The 11,246-nt window shown below is 40.4% G+C and overlaps 2 pseudogenes; one reads left to right on the forward strand and one right to left on the reverse strand.

Moving 5' to 3' along the window:
- Positions 1-4,759: 4,759 nt before the first annotated feature.
- On the forward strand, positions 4,760-5,707 carry LOC148735458 (uncharacterized; annotated as a pseudogene).
- Positions 5,708-5,801: 94 nt separating this feature from the next.
- LOC148735459 (uncharacterized) lies at positions 5,802-6,993 on the reverse strand (annotated as a pseudogene).
- Positions 6,994-11,246: the final 4,253 nt, after the last annotated feature.

Here is an 11,246-nt window from a genome sequence, read left to right on the forward strand (position 1 = left end):
GCTGGTTCCCATGACTCTCTACGACCGTTCGAGAGGAATCTGGGAAGAAGATATGTTTGCATGAACTACGTGACTGAGATCTTATTTGAATTTCAAGTCCGCGAGTCATGCGATAAACGCATTTGGTGTTATTATTGCATCTAACTTGATACTTTTTAGGCCAACATGACTCCAATTTATTCTTTAATTCCTTCTATAATTATCAAATCAAATATTTTTACCAATAATCGGGGTCGATTTCGCAGATAAAATTCACATGGTTTTCTTTCTTCTTGACAAAGCGTCATTCAGGACTATCATCTATTACTTGAAGTCATTATATTACCAGCCTTGTTAACAAGTTTTCATGAATAAAATGTTTCTGACGTGCCCTAACTATCCATATAAATACTTTACGACTCCAATACATTCATAACAGCTTAAATCAACCAATATTTTAATATGAATTCGAACATATCCTATTAATCGATTTGTTTTCACAGTCGATTCGCTTGTCATCGTGCTTGTTTTACTCTCGTCTTGTTAAAATAAAACAAACTGGAATAAATACTCAGGGCTACTTTCATTCCGAGTTAAATTTGATGGCAACAGCAACAAATAATTGTTGAGTTCAGTTAAACATTACAAGAGTTTGTCGTTGGAATCCAAGAAAAGGGCGGAGGGGGAAATGTTCGTCGGAGCCCCTTTTACTTTTTCATTGATCGTTAGCGCTAGCTCTTAATAGAAGACACTTTGAATTATGAACAGTAAGACTGGAACGGAGTAATTTCTATTATATGAAACTTAACTCATCTACACAATTCTTCTGCAGAATTGTTCCTCCCCTTCGTGCTTATTAATCATTTTGCAAAAAAACGAAAATTCCTCTACATTGCAAAGAATCATGACAATCTGGTGGCTTCCCAGGGTTCAACGCACACCCCCTTTGAAAAATCCCAGCTTCCCACCGAGACCACCGCTGTAGAGGCAGGCCAAACTAAATTCAACTATCAAACTTGACTTATCTCAAGGGAAACATTTGGAGCAGGCCTTTGAGTGCAACAGCTAAGCGAAAATGAAAAATCAGAGTTACGCTCAAGGACCTTCCAAAGGATACATGACTTTGATATTTAGTTACCCCATCGAAAGAGACGTCCACAGTTTGATAGATGTTTTCACTACAGTTCATTTAGTTTAAAGTCAGACTACAGGAAAAATGAGAGAAAAGTAAAATACATTGCATAGTTACAAATGCTAAACGATAAAATTAGCCCATGTCTTATCCGTCTAGGAGCATTATAAGAGCTTCCATATTTTTCTATTAGAAAACAAATGGAATTAATCTATCATCATGAGCTATTCAGAAAAAAAACATATTATAAGCTACTTGATCATTTCCTATTTCTTTCACGGTCTTCCTTTGCAAGTTGAGTAATAGTTATCTTTCCTTACTGTGATCGTGAATTTGACATGGAGACAGATGTTCGGTTTCTACGGCAACTAGAATCATTTCACACGAACTGGAATAAGAACATTCTACTGACAACAATCATTCACTTGACTCTGATGATGACTTCCGCACAGGTTGTCGAAACGTCAGTCACTACCACCGACAACAGTCCTTCTCAGGACTACACTCACCCGGACGATCAGACTACACCTTCACGTGTTACCCCCGGGTTCAAACCATTTACTGCATTACGTTCACTTGGACGACAGAGCGAAAGACTTGCGAACGACTACATCACCTACGCAAGCACTGTCAGGCGAATACGACAACAACTCTGGTTCAATCACCGCTCTAAAGATCACGGCCTTGTTCCGGCCGGGCTCAAACTTAAGCCCCCGTTGAACACACAGGAGGCCATCCAGATCGTCAAAGCCACCTGCAGACGACTGGTCAAAGCGCGGATAAATGATTACCACAGAAGACTCAAACGCCACAGAAACAAACTACGGCAAGTACACGACCAACTGAAACAGCTGATACCAACTGACCTACTTGACACCGTTACGACAATTGCCGACAAACTAGCCAACAAGACGACTGAACGCGCCCGCACTGGACATCAACAAAAATTGACACGACTGCTACGCGACAAAGAAAAGAGACGAAGCAAACCGGACGACAACTGGGTAAGTAACATTTCTTCTCGTTCCTTAGACAAGACTGAAACTCAGGTACTATCATACGGACTAAAACACTCAGTAACACCTAAACGCATACCGACCGAGGCTATTGTATCTAGTGTTGAGGCGGCCCTGTCTCGGCAACGAGAGCTATCTGAGCCGACCAAGGATAACATCAGAAGCAGAATTGCCTCCACTATACAATCAACGTCACTAAATGACAGCAACTTGACTAAAGACGAACAACGCGCACTGAAATGACTGAGAAACGACGAGAACACATTCATCCTACCAGCCGACAAAGGACGAGTTACTGTTGTTATGGACAAAACTGACTATCACGACAAAATGGACGCACTAGTTAACGACAAACGAGCCTACGAAGAACTCAAACGTGACCCAACTCCTGCACTTCAACGTAAACTCAACAGTAAACTACTGACACTCAAGAAAACGAACGCCTTTGACACCCAACGGTACTATCGACTGAGGTGCTCGGTACCACAGCCACCGAAACTCTACGGTTTGCCGAAACTACACAAACCTGGTTTCCCGATGCGACCTATTGTTTCTTTCTGTGGCTCTCCCACAAACCAACTATCCAAGAACCTGACGACAATACTACAACCGCTAACCGACAAATCCAGACATAAACTAAAATCCACTGAAGGCTTCATTAACGCTACCAAGACTGTTCAGATACCTGACGACTACAAACTAGTGTCATTTGATGTGAAATCACTGTTCACAAGTATTTCACTTCAAACGGTATTACAATGTACTGAGACTGCAATCCGACAATCTACCGACCCACTACCGCTACCGACAGACGACATTATGGACTTGCTAAACATTTGCCTATCGTCTACTTACTTTCAGTACAACGGTAAACACTACAAACAGTTACACGGCACTGCCATGGGGTCTCCAGTTTCTGTTGTTGTAGCAGAAATTGTGATGCAGAACATCGAGGAACGCACCCTTGCCGACAAACGATACCGCTTTGGTTACGTTACATTGACGACACCTTCACCGCCGTTCGACACAACGAAATTGACGCATTCCACCACCACCTTAATGAACAAAACACTGACATACAGTTTACCAGAGAAGTCGAAGAAAATGGCAAACTTCCTTTTCTAGACTGCCTGGTAAGCCACAACGACAACTCATTACGGACGACAGTTTACAGGAAACCGACACACACCGACAGATTGCTAGACGAGTCATCCTACAACCCTACATCACACAAAGCCACAACTATCAGAACTCTAACACGACGCGCACAACTAATATGCGACTCGACAGACAGCTTATCCGACGAGAACAAATACCTTCACCGTGTTTTTACGAAGAACAACTACAACAACGACTTCATCCGACGAAACACTCACCGACCCACTACCACTACCGAAACAAACGACACCGCAACCCCTACGACTACAGCAACCATACCGTACATAAAAGGCATGTCTGAAAACATCTCGCGCATCTTACTACCCTTCAATATCCGCGTCGCCCACAAACCCATCACCACACTACGTCAGTTACTAACCAACGTTAAAGACAAAGACGAACCGAGGAACAGACAGGGAACGATTTATAAGATCAATTGTTCCGACTGCCAAGCCTCCTACATCGGTGAGACTGGCAGAAACCTCACCACAAGACTGACTGAACACAGACGGGCGACGAGGAAAGGTGATGTCAGCAATCACATTACTGAACACCATCGACTTACCAACCACAACATTGACTGGGACTCTGCGCAATGCCTAACCTACAGCACTGACTATTTTCAACGACTGACTCTGGAAAGCTGGTTTACTAACTTAGAACAGACTCCCCTAAACAGATGTCAAAAACTACCCGCTCCATACAAACGACTCATTCACGACATAAACATCACAGACTACCGAAAAAGAACGACCTAACTTTACCGACAGATCGAAACAGACCAATCACGACCGACTTACGTCACTTGAGTCTTACAGCCAATAACATCACGGCAAAACCAACCGATCATTTCACACGAACTGGAATAAGAACATTCTACTGACAACAATCACTTGACTCTGATGATGACTTCCGCACAGGTTGTCGAAACGTCAGTCACTACCACCGACAACAGTCCTTCTCAGGACTACACTCACCCGGACGATCAGACTACACCTTCACAACTAGAATCTATGGTAGAGTGTTTTATTCATCTTGCGACAAGCTATTCTTTTTATGTTAATTAGATCGATAAAGAAGAAGGTTAGTGCACCGGTCAAAGTTGACCTCTGGAGAGTAACTCCCGGGAAATCATTCTTCTTATATTTTCAATCCCTTTTAGTCTCACTTTCAGGCTTATTCCATGTCGAATTCCCAACTAGGAAAATAGTTCTTAATTTTTGATTTAGCACGTCCAATACTTCTTTCTTTTAAGGTGACTTACTGTGCAAGCAACTTGTACCTTACATCCTCCGAACTGAATTTGTAATTAGGTAACTTGTTCCAGAAGTGTGTCGCTCTTTTAGGGGCGGTAGCCTGGTTACGCCCTTTCCTCTCAGCATTCTCTGTTTATTCTGTTGTTATACGCAGGTTCGCTATTTTAGAATAATAGCCGACAAAAGGGAGTTTAAAGTAACGTGTATTATTGTCATCAATGTTCCGGCTCCTTTGGACAAAAGTTGGCACTGATAGCCTCTGCATCTTTTTAATACGATTTGCTTATCCTTACTGCTATCTTGACATATGATTCCAAGGTTTGCTAGGCCCGTGCCTCAACTCTGTATGATAAGTAATTTGGTTATGGATTCTATCTATATACGCACTGGAACCATTTGCTAATCTCGCTCAATCAACCTTGGCTTTCCCCTGATAATTTGGAGAACTTTGTTAATGCTACTTTTCAGGCTGGCAGTGCTTTACAAAATTGTTTTGGTTTTGTGGACGGAACGGTGAGGCCTGTTTCCCGACCTGGCAAAAATTAAAGAGTTCTGTACAATGGCCACAGAAAAGTTCACGCAATAAAATTTCAGTCGGACGCGGTTCCAAACGGTCTGCCGTGGTAGCTAATTTGTTTGGCCCAGTGGAGGGAAAACGACATGACAGTTCTATGTTAGCTGAATCTAATTTATATAACCAACTGGTGCAATATGCTGTTAACATAAATAGAGACCCAATATGTATTTATGGTGATCCCGCCTATCCCCATCGTCCACAACTGCAAGGTCCTTTTCAGGAAGCAAGGATGACACAGAATGGGAAGGACTGGAATAGTGCTATGGGTAGTGTGAGGGTATCTGTCGAATGGATTTTCAAGGACATAATCAATTACTTTAAATTCTTAGACTTCAAAAAGAATTTAAAAGTTCAACTCAGCGCAGTGGGGAAAATGTACATTGTTTGCACTTTACTTCACAGTGCTAGGTGCTGCTTATATGGTTCGACAACTTCTGAATATTTTAATGTTCAACCACCAACTCTCCAAGACTATTTTTTGTAAATCAGACAACATTCACGCAACATAGCTCAAGCTGTCAGATCATTTTAACTGAAGCTGTGTAGGTGGCAACTTTTCATTTTGACAAATATTTCACTGTTGTATTTTTAACCCAAATTTATTGTGTTACTTTTAAATAAAACCAATAAGTTGCGTTGATTCCTCTGTGTTTAAGGTAAGTGACAGACAAATGGACAGCATCCACTGTTGTGACACAACTTTTATTCTGAACACTTACAAATGATAGAAAATAATAAAATTATACCACTGTATTAAAGAGCTTGCATTATATGAAAATAGAATGTTTGGTCTTTTGAAATGTCTACTTCACACAAATTATCCTTTTTTCTGCAAAATTTAGAATGCGGCTAAGGTATAAGGATCACACTTTTATGACATACCTAAAATTTCTGCCTTCTGCAAAGTTATGGCAGTCTCAACAAGCAAAACCATACTAATGTTCGTAAAAAATGGAAGTGATGAATGCTCAGTTTCAAAATAATTTAAAAGTCAAAAGTGCCTCCAAGCATCCTTTGACTTGAATGCACCTTGCAGTAAAGCTAGCAAAGCGGTGTTCTGCACTTGCATTTGCTGTAGGAGCTGGTCGTGCTGTTTTTGTTGGCTTTTGATGTTGTCTAATAACACCTTTGTGAGAGTCTCTTGCTGTATCATGAGATTTTCTTGTTGGATTTTTTTTTTTTTTTTACATCAAGCTCAGCCTTCCTTAATTGAAGCTCTTCTCTTTTCAGGCTGGCGTCGAATTCAGCTTTTTCTCTTGAATAAGCGACAGTTTCAGTGCCTGTGGAACGCTTGCATTTCTTTTGTTCTTGTTCACCCTTCCTCTTCTCGCTCTGAGCAAATGTTTCCATTGAAGCCCTTCGCATTTCAATTGCCTTTGCAGTCCCTTCCTCTGCCTTTCCCCTTTTTTCTGAATCCAGTTGCTGATCTTCAGCATCTCTCTCTTTTTTGAATCGTTTAATAGACCACTTTCATAAATGGCTGCCGGATTAATATTCTTTTGTTTAAATTTAAATTAGCCTTTCTGGTCTCGCTTGAGATAATGTATTCTTTTGTATTCTTTTGAATTTTGTACTGACAACTATGTCTGTCATAGAGTCATCGAATGGTGTATGTTGAGGGCAATCCCACTGGCCTTTTCTTCTTCTCTTATTTTTTTCTTTTGTTCTTTCTTTAGCAGGATGTAGTGATCACGTACAGATTTCTGATTCACAGTAAACCTGGGAGATTCATGCTCATTTAAGGACTCGCTTATTCTCTCCCAAACTTGACCTCGCTGTTTACTTCCACGTTTGTACTTCCAAGGTTCAAACAAATACATTTCTTGCAATAACACATCATTGTGTTGATCAGTCCACACCATTGGCCTTTTAACACTGTAAGGGCAAACATATTGTGAGGGAAAAAGTTACAGAAACAATATAAATCGATTTGTTGTTTCCATTGTTACATACGACATCACTTTTCTATGAATATCTTGCAGCTAAAAAATTTGAGCGAGCTGCAAAAAATATTCATTAATGGTATGTTGCTAATCAATTAACTTATATTCGCTTAAAACTCTTACATAAAAATTTTCAACTTAAAATCATCAACATGGCTAAGAGACGGCTAGTCTAAATCAATTCAAGACTTAATTTCAGAGAACAGATGATTTAAACAGTGAAAATTTCATTAAAGCAGTCAAAGGAAAGATTTATAGTTTGATAATTCAACAAACAACCCTTTAATTTCGAGAGCAAAAAACCTTTAAGGTTACAAATGCCATAACTCTTTTTTTCACTCTTGCTATTCTTTAGTATGACTGGTTTTGTTGACCGATTTTCCTGAATCCCTTCGTAATTTAACGTGAGCAGAAAATTATTTTCGAGATTGGGCCCTGATTTCCGAAAGGCTCCAAGAGTAACACAACGAACGTCAGACAACTCGCCTTCTGGACAACTAGCCCCAAACGATTAGCCCCCCAGTCTTTGGACGATTAGCACCCAGTCTTAGTTAATGTAAAGGAGAAGTTACGTTCATCTGTTGGTCATTGACATATGATGAGTTTGTGGCTCCTAAAGGAGCTTTTTTTTGTGAATGGTTATCTTTATTAAAATTTACTTAATTTTTACTTAATTTAATTTACATGGGTTGCACGAGATGAGCACAGGCCTCCAGAAGTTCTTTTGAGTTCCTTTGGCCGTCTTCATATTGAATCCAGAGGTCGAAGTGTCTTCTCTGCATTGTTCAGTAGGCTGACCGCTGATGTCTCTTCAGCTTTTTGTCTGAAACCAGACGTATCTGCATGTTGACCAGTGTAGCTTCCCGGTGAAGTACCTGGATCAGGATGTACAGGGGCAGCTGTGGTCGTCCTTTGGTGCGCCGGTTAAGGCCATTGTGCCAACCCTCTAGGTCGTTATTCTTTCTTACCGCTTCCCGGAACACGCTCTAGGTCTGTGTCTGGAAGGTCTGACTGGTTATCCAGTTTTCATCTACGTAACTGCAGAAATTCTGCAAGGGTTTGACAGTTGCTTGTTGCTGGAGTCGACGGAATCTGCGTTCGATCTTGTCAGCAGGGAGGTACGATAAAGCAATCAGTTGCTTTATTAGCTGGTGGGCTGGTGGGTGCCGCGGTCATTTCTGTGGGCATCCTGGAGTCCAAGCCCTTGCACCTATAGTAGAAAGGCGAAATTAATATTTTGTTAGTTGTATGTTAAACTAGTTTCGTTTTAAACATTGCGCGAAATTCATTTTTATTTGCTTTATCTGTCGTCCTAGTGAACCCTTTCAACACTTCTAACTATAGCTTGAATAAAGTGAATCATTGCCGATTTGTTTGACCAATCAAGGATTTAACAGTTTGAGATCGTACCTTTCTCCATAGGGCTTCATAATGTCTCACGTCAAATTTACATATTAAGTTCGCACATTGCGCCTGGGTTTGAAATAAACATTAAAATACCAATTAGTAAAAGTTCGCACATTTTGCGTGGCTTTGAAATAAACAACAATGAATAAAATTTTGCACCTTGCGCATGGGTTTGAAATAAGCAAACAACAATGAGTAAACGTTCGCACATTGCGCATGGGTTTTCAATAAACAAATAAATAATAATTAGTAAAAGTTCGCATAATGTGTGTGGCGAGTTTGAAATAAAACCCCATTGACATTAACAAGTAGTCGCCAGTAAGTTAAAGTTTCGAAGTTTTGTTACTAGTTTCTTTCCTTTCCTATTTAAGTTCTCGAAATAAACAACATGACGAAGACACATCCGTAAAATACGTAACCAGAAGGAACACAGTTCGCTTTTGTAAAATATACTTTATAATTCGACACGCACGGCAGAGAAACGTTTGTAAGAATCAAATAGCAAGAACATTGTTTAGTTCAAAATACACGATAGCAAGAGCATAGTTTATTTCAAGGACTGCGGGTTGGGGGCTAGTAGTCCAGAGACAGGGGGCTAATCGTCCAAAGACTGGGGCTAATTGTCCAGGGGGCGAGTTGTCCAGATACCAACACAATAACTTCGCACAGCAATCATGAGACTAAATTTAGCCTTGGAATTAGCCAATTTGATTCAGAGTAGAAACGGATTAGAGAAAGATACAACTATAAATTAAGTTGTCTCAGAAAAGAAAGAATATTCTAAGAAATACATTTGTCATGTTTTGGGAACAGTGCAGTCATTGACTGCTGGTTTATAAACAACGAAGGCATCTTTAAAATGCGTACATAGTCCAAGCAAAAGATAAGCTTTATCTTTATGAGACAAAAAATGTTATTAGACAACAGCATTTGATGCAAAGGGGTATAATTTATACAAAACTTACCTTTTTATATTGGTTTTCTCCTTCGATGCGTCCGTCCTGCAAGACGCCTTCAAAATGGCAGATCTTCCCGCCTCGCCGTCAGCCTACGCCGTCAGCCTACGCCGTCAGCCTACGCCGTCAGCCTACGCCGTCAGCCTACGCCGTCAGCCTACGCCGTCATGCTACGACTGACGCATGTGCAGTTGAGTGCCTTCAGCCGCGGCGTCGTTGAACATTTTTGGATCGTAAACTCACTAATGTCCTCGGCGGTGGCGAGCGATGCACGATTTCCTTTCACATAGATGTTCTTCGAGCAAGATACGTCTCCAACGGATTTACAAAGCCTGATATTTACCGTAGTGGAAGATTTACTGATCTTTTTGGCCGTCTGCTGAATATTCTCAGTTGACATTCGGTTCGAAGCGCTTCACGTGTACTTTGTTTTGATTGCCGATAAGCAATGCTCGCCAGTGGACTAAGTGGAGAGAAAATCTCACTTATCTGCCCCTCCCTCAAACCACTAATTTGAAATCTCCTAAAATCTGGGAGACACGTGATCAGCCTAAACCAGGGTCTCTCCTCGCTCGCTCCAGGGGGCGGGAAGATGAGAGACCCTGGGAACGAGGTTGAGGTAGCTCCATGGTTTTAAGAGAGGCCATTGCACTATATATGCGTGGTTTGTGTTTTCGACTTGTCAATAATGTTATATTTTTGTGATTTTTTTGCGACTGAAGATAGTACAGTTTTGGTGTTTCATTAGTCATAATTTTGGAAAATCAGTGTTGTTCCTTTGATTTAGTAAACTGTAGTTGTATCTCGCCAGCTCAGGCAAGGACGACTGATTGGTGCGAGTTATCACGAACTATGGATGATTTGAATTTAGAATTTATTTTGTAGTTTGTATTTCTACTTTAGCTTTAGTTTGTACGGGTAACATGTGATACATTTTATTTTATTTTTATTAAAGCTTCACTATCGATTGAAAACTGATAGGTTCGAACATATTTACTTGATGTAATATCATAGCAAACAATTCCAATAAAGTATATATTTTTTCTAACTGGACGGCTTGATGTTGTAGTTGTAGCCTGCAGCAGTGGATGTTTTTAGGAGTGAGCAGAAACAGTCATAAGAACGTCTTCAAGTTCTGAAGAAAGTGGATAGAATTTCAAACTTAATTTAACACCCTGGTAGACTTTCGAGTTAACTGGTTTGTGTACTTGCGTCAACGTCACTTGCGTCAACTTCTCAAAACTTGTCTGATTTTTCATCGTCGCTTAGCTGTTGCAGTAGAACGGCCTATTCCGAGCACTGCGTTACGTTTAAAACCTTAGAACTACTTATTCGGTTCTATATTGTTTTGCATATTGCACGTTACCATACCTCTGCGAAATATTTTATTGTATTAGCCTTTGTGGGACCTTTTTGACGGTACGGGTGTAATAAATTAAAAGTCGAAGCCTAGTAACGCTAACGCAGAAGACAACCAGAATTGTATTGTTAATTTTCTCGTACTCTTGTTTTGTTTTCTGGTTCGTTTGTATATTTGTGCCAGAACAACACCTAACACTCCTTGTGTAGTTGATACTCTATTTATTCGTCTTCTGATAAATTTACACAACTTACAGTATATTACCCTTGCGGTCTAGCTCTACTCTGACGGAACATTTTAGTGCTATAATAATTTTTTTTTTATTTAACCCAACTGCCAGAGTCCTTGCTGCTGTCCCTGTTGAATAACTTCAGACATTTCTTCTCGAAAAAACGTTACCTTAACTTCTGTCGTTCTTTGATGAAGCGGAAGTGTGATGATACAACTCACATTTAAACTACG

The sequence above is a fragment of the Stylophora pistillata genome, chromosome 3 (genome assembly GCF_964205215.1).
Source record: "Stylophora pistillata chromosome 3, jaStyPist1.2, whole genome shotgun sequence".
NCBI classification, from domain to species: domain Eukaryota; kingdom Metazoa; phylum Cnidaria; class Anthozoa; order Scleractinia; family Pocilloporidae; genus Stylophora; species Stylophora pistillata.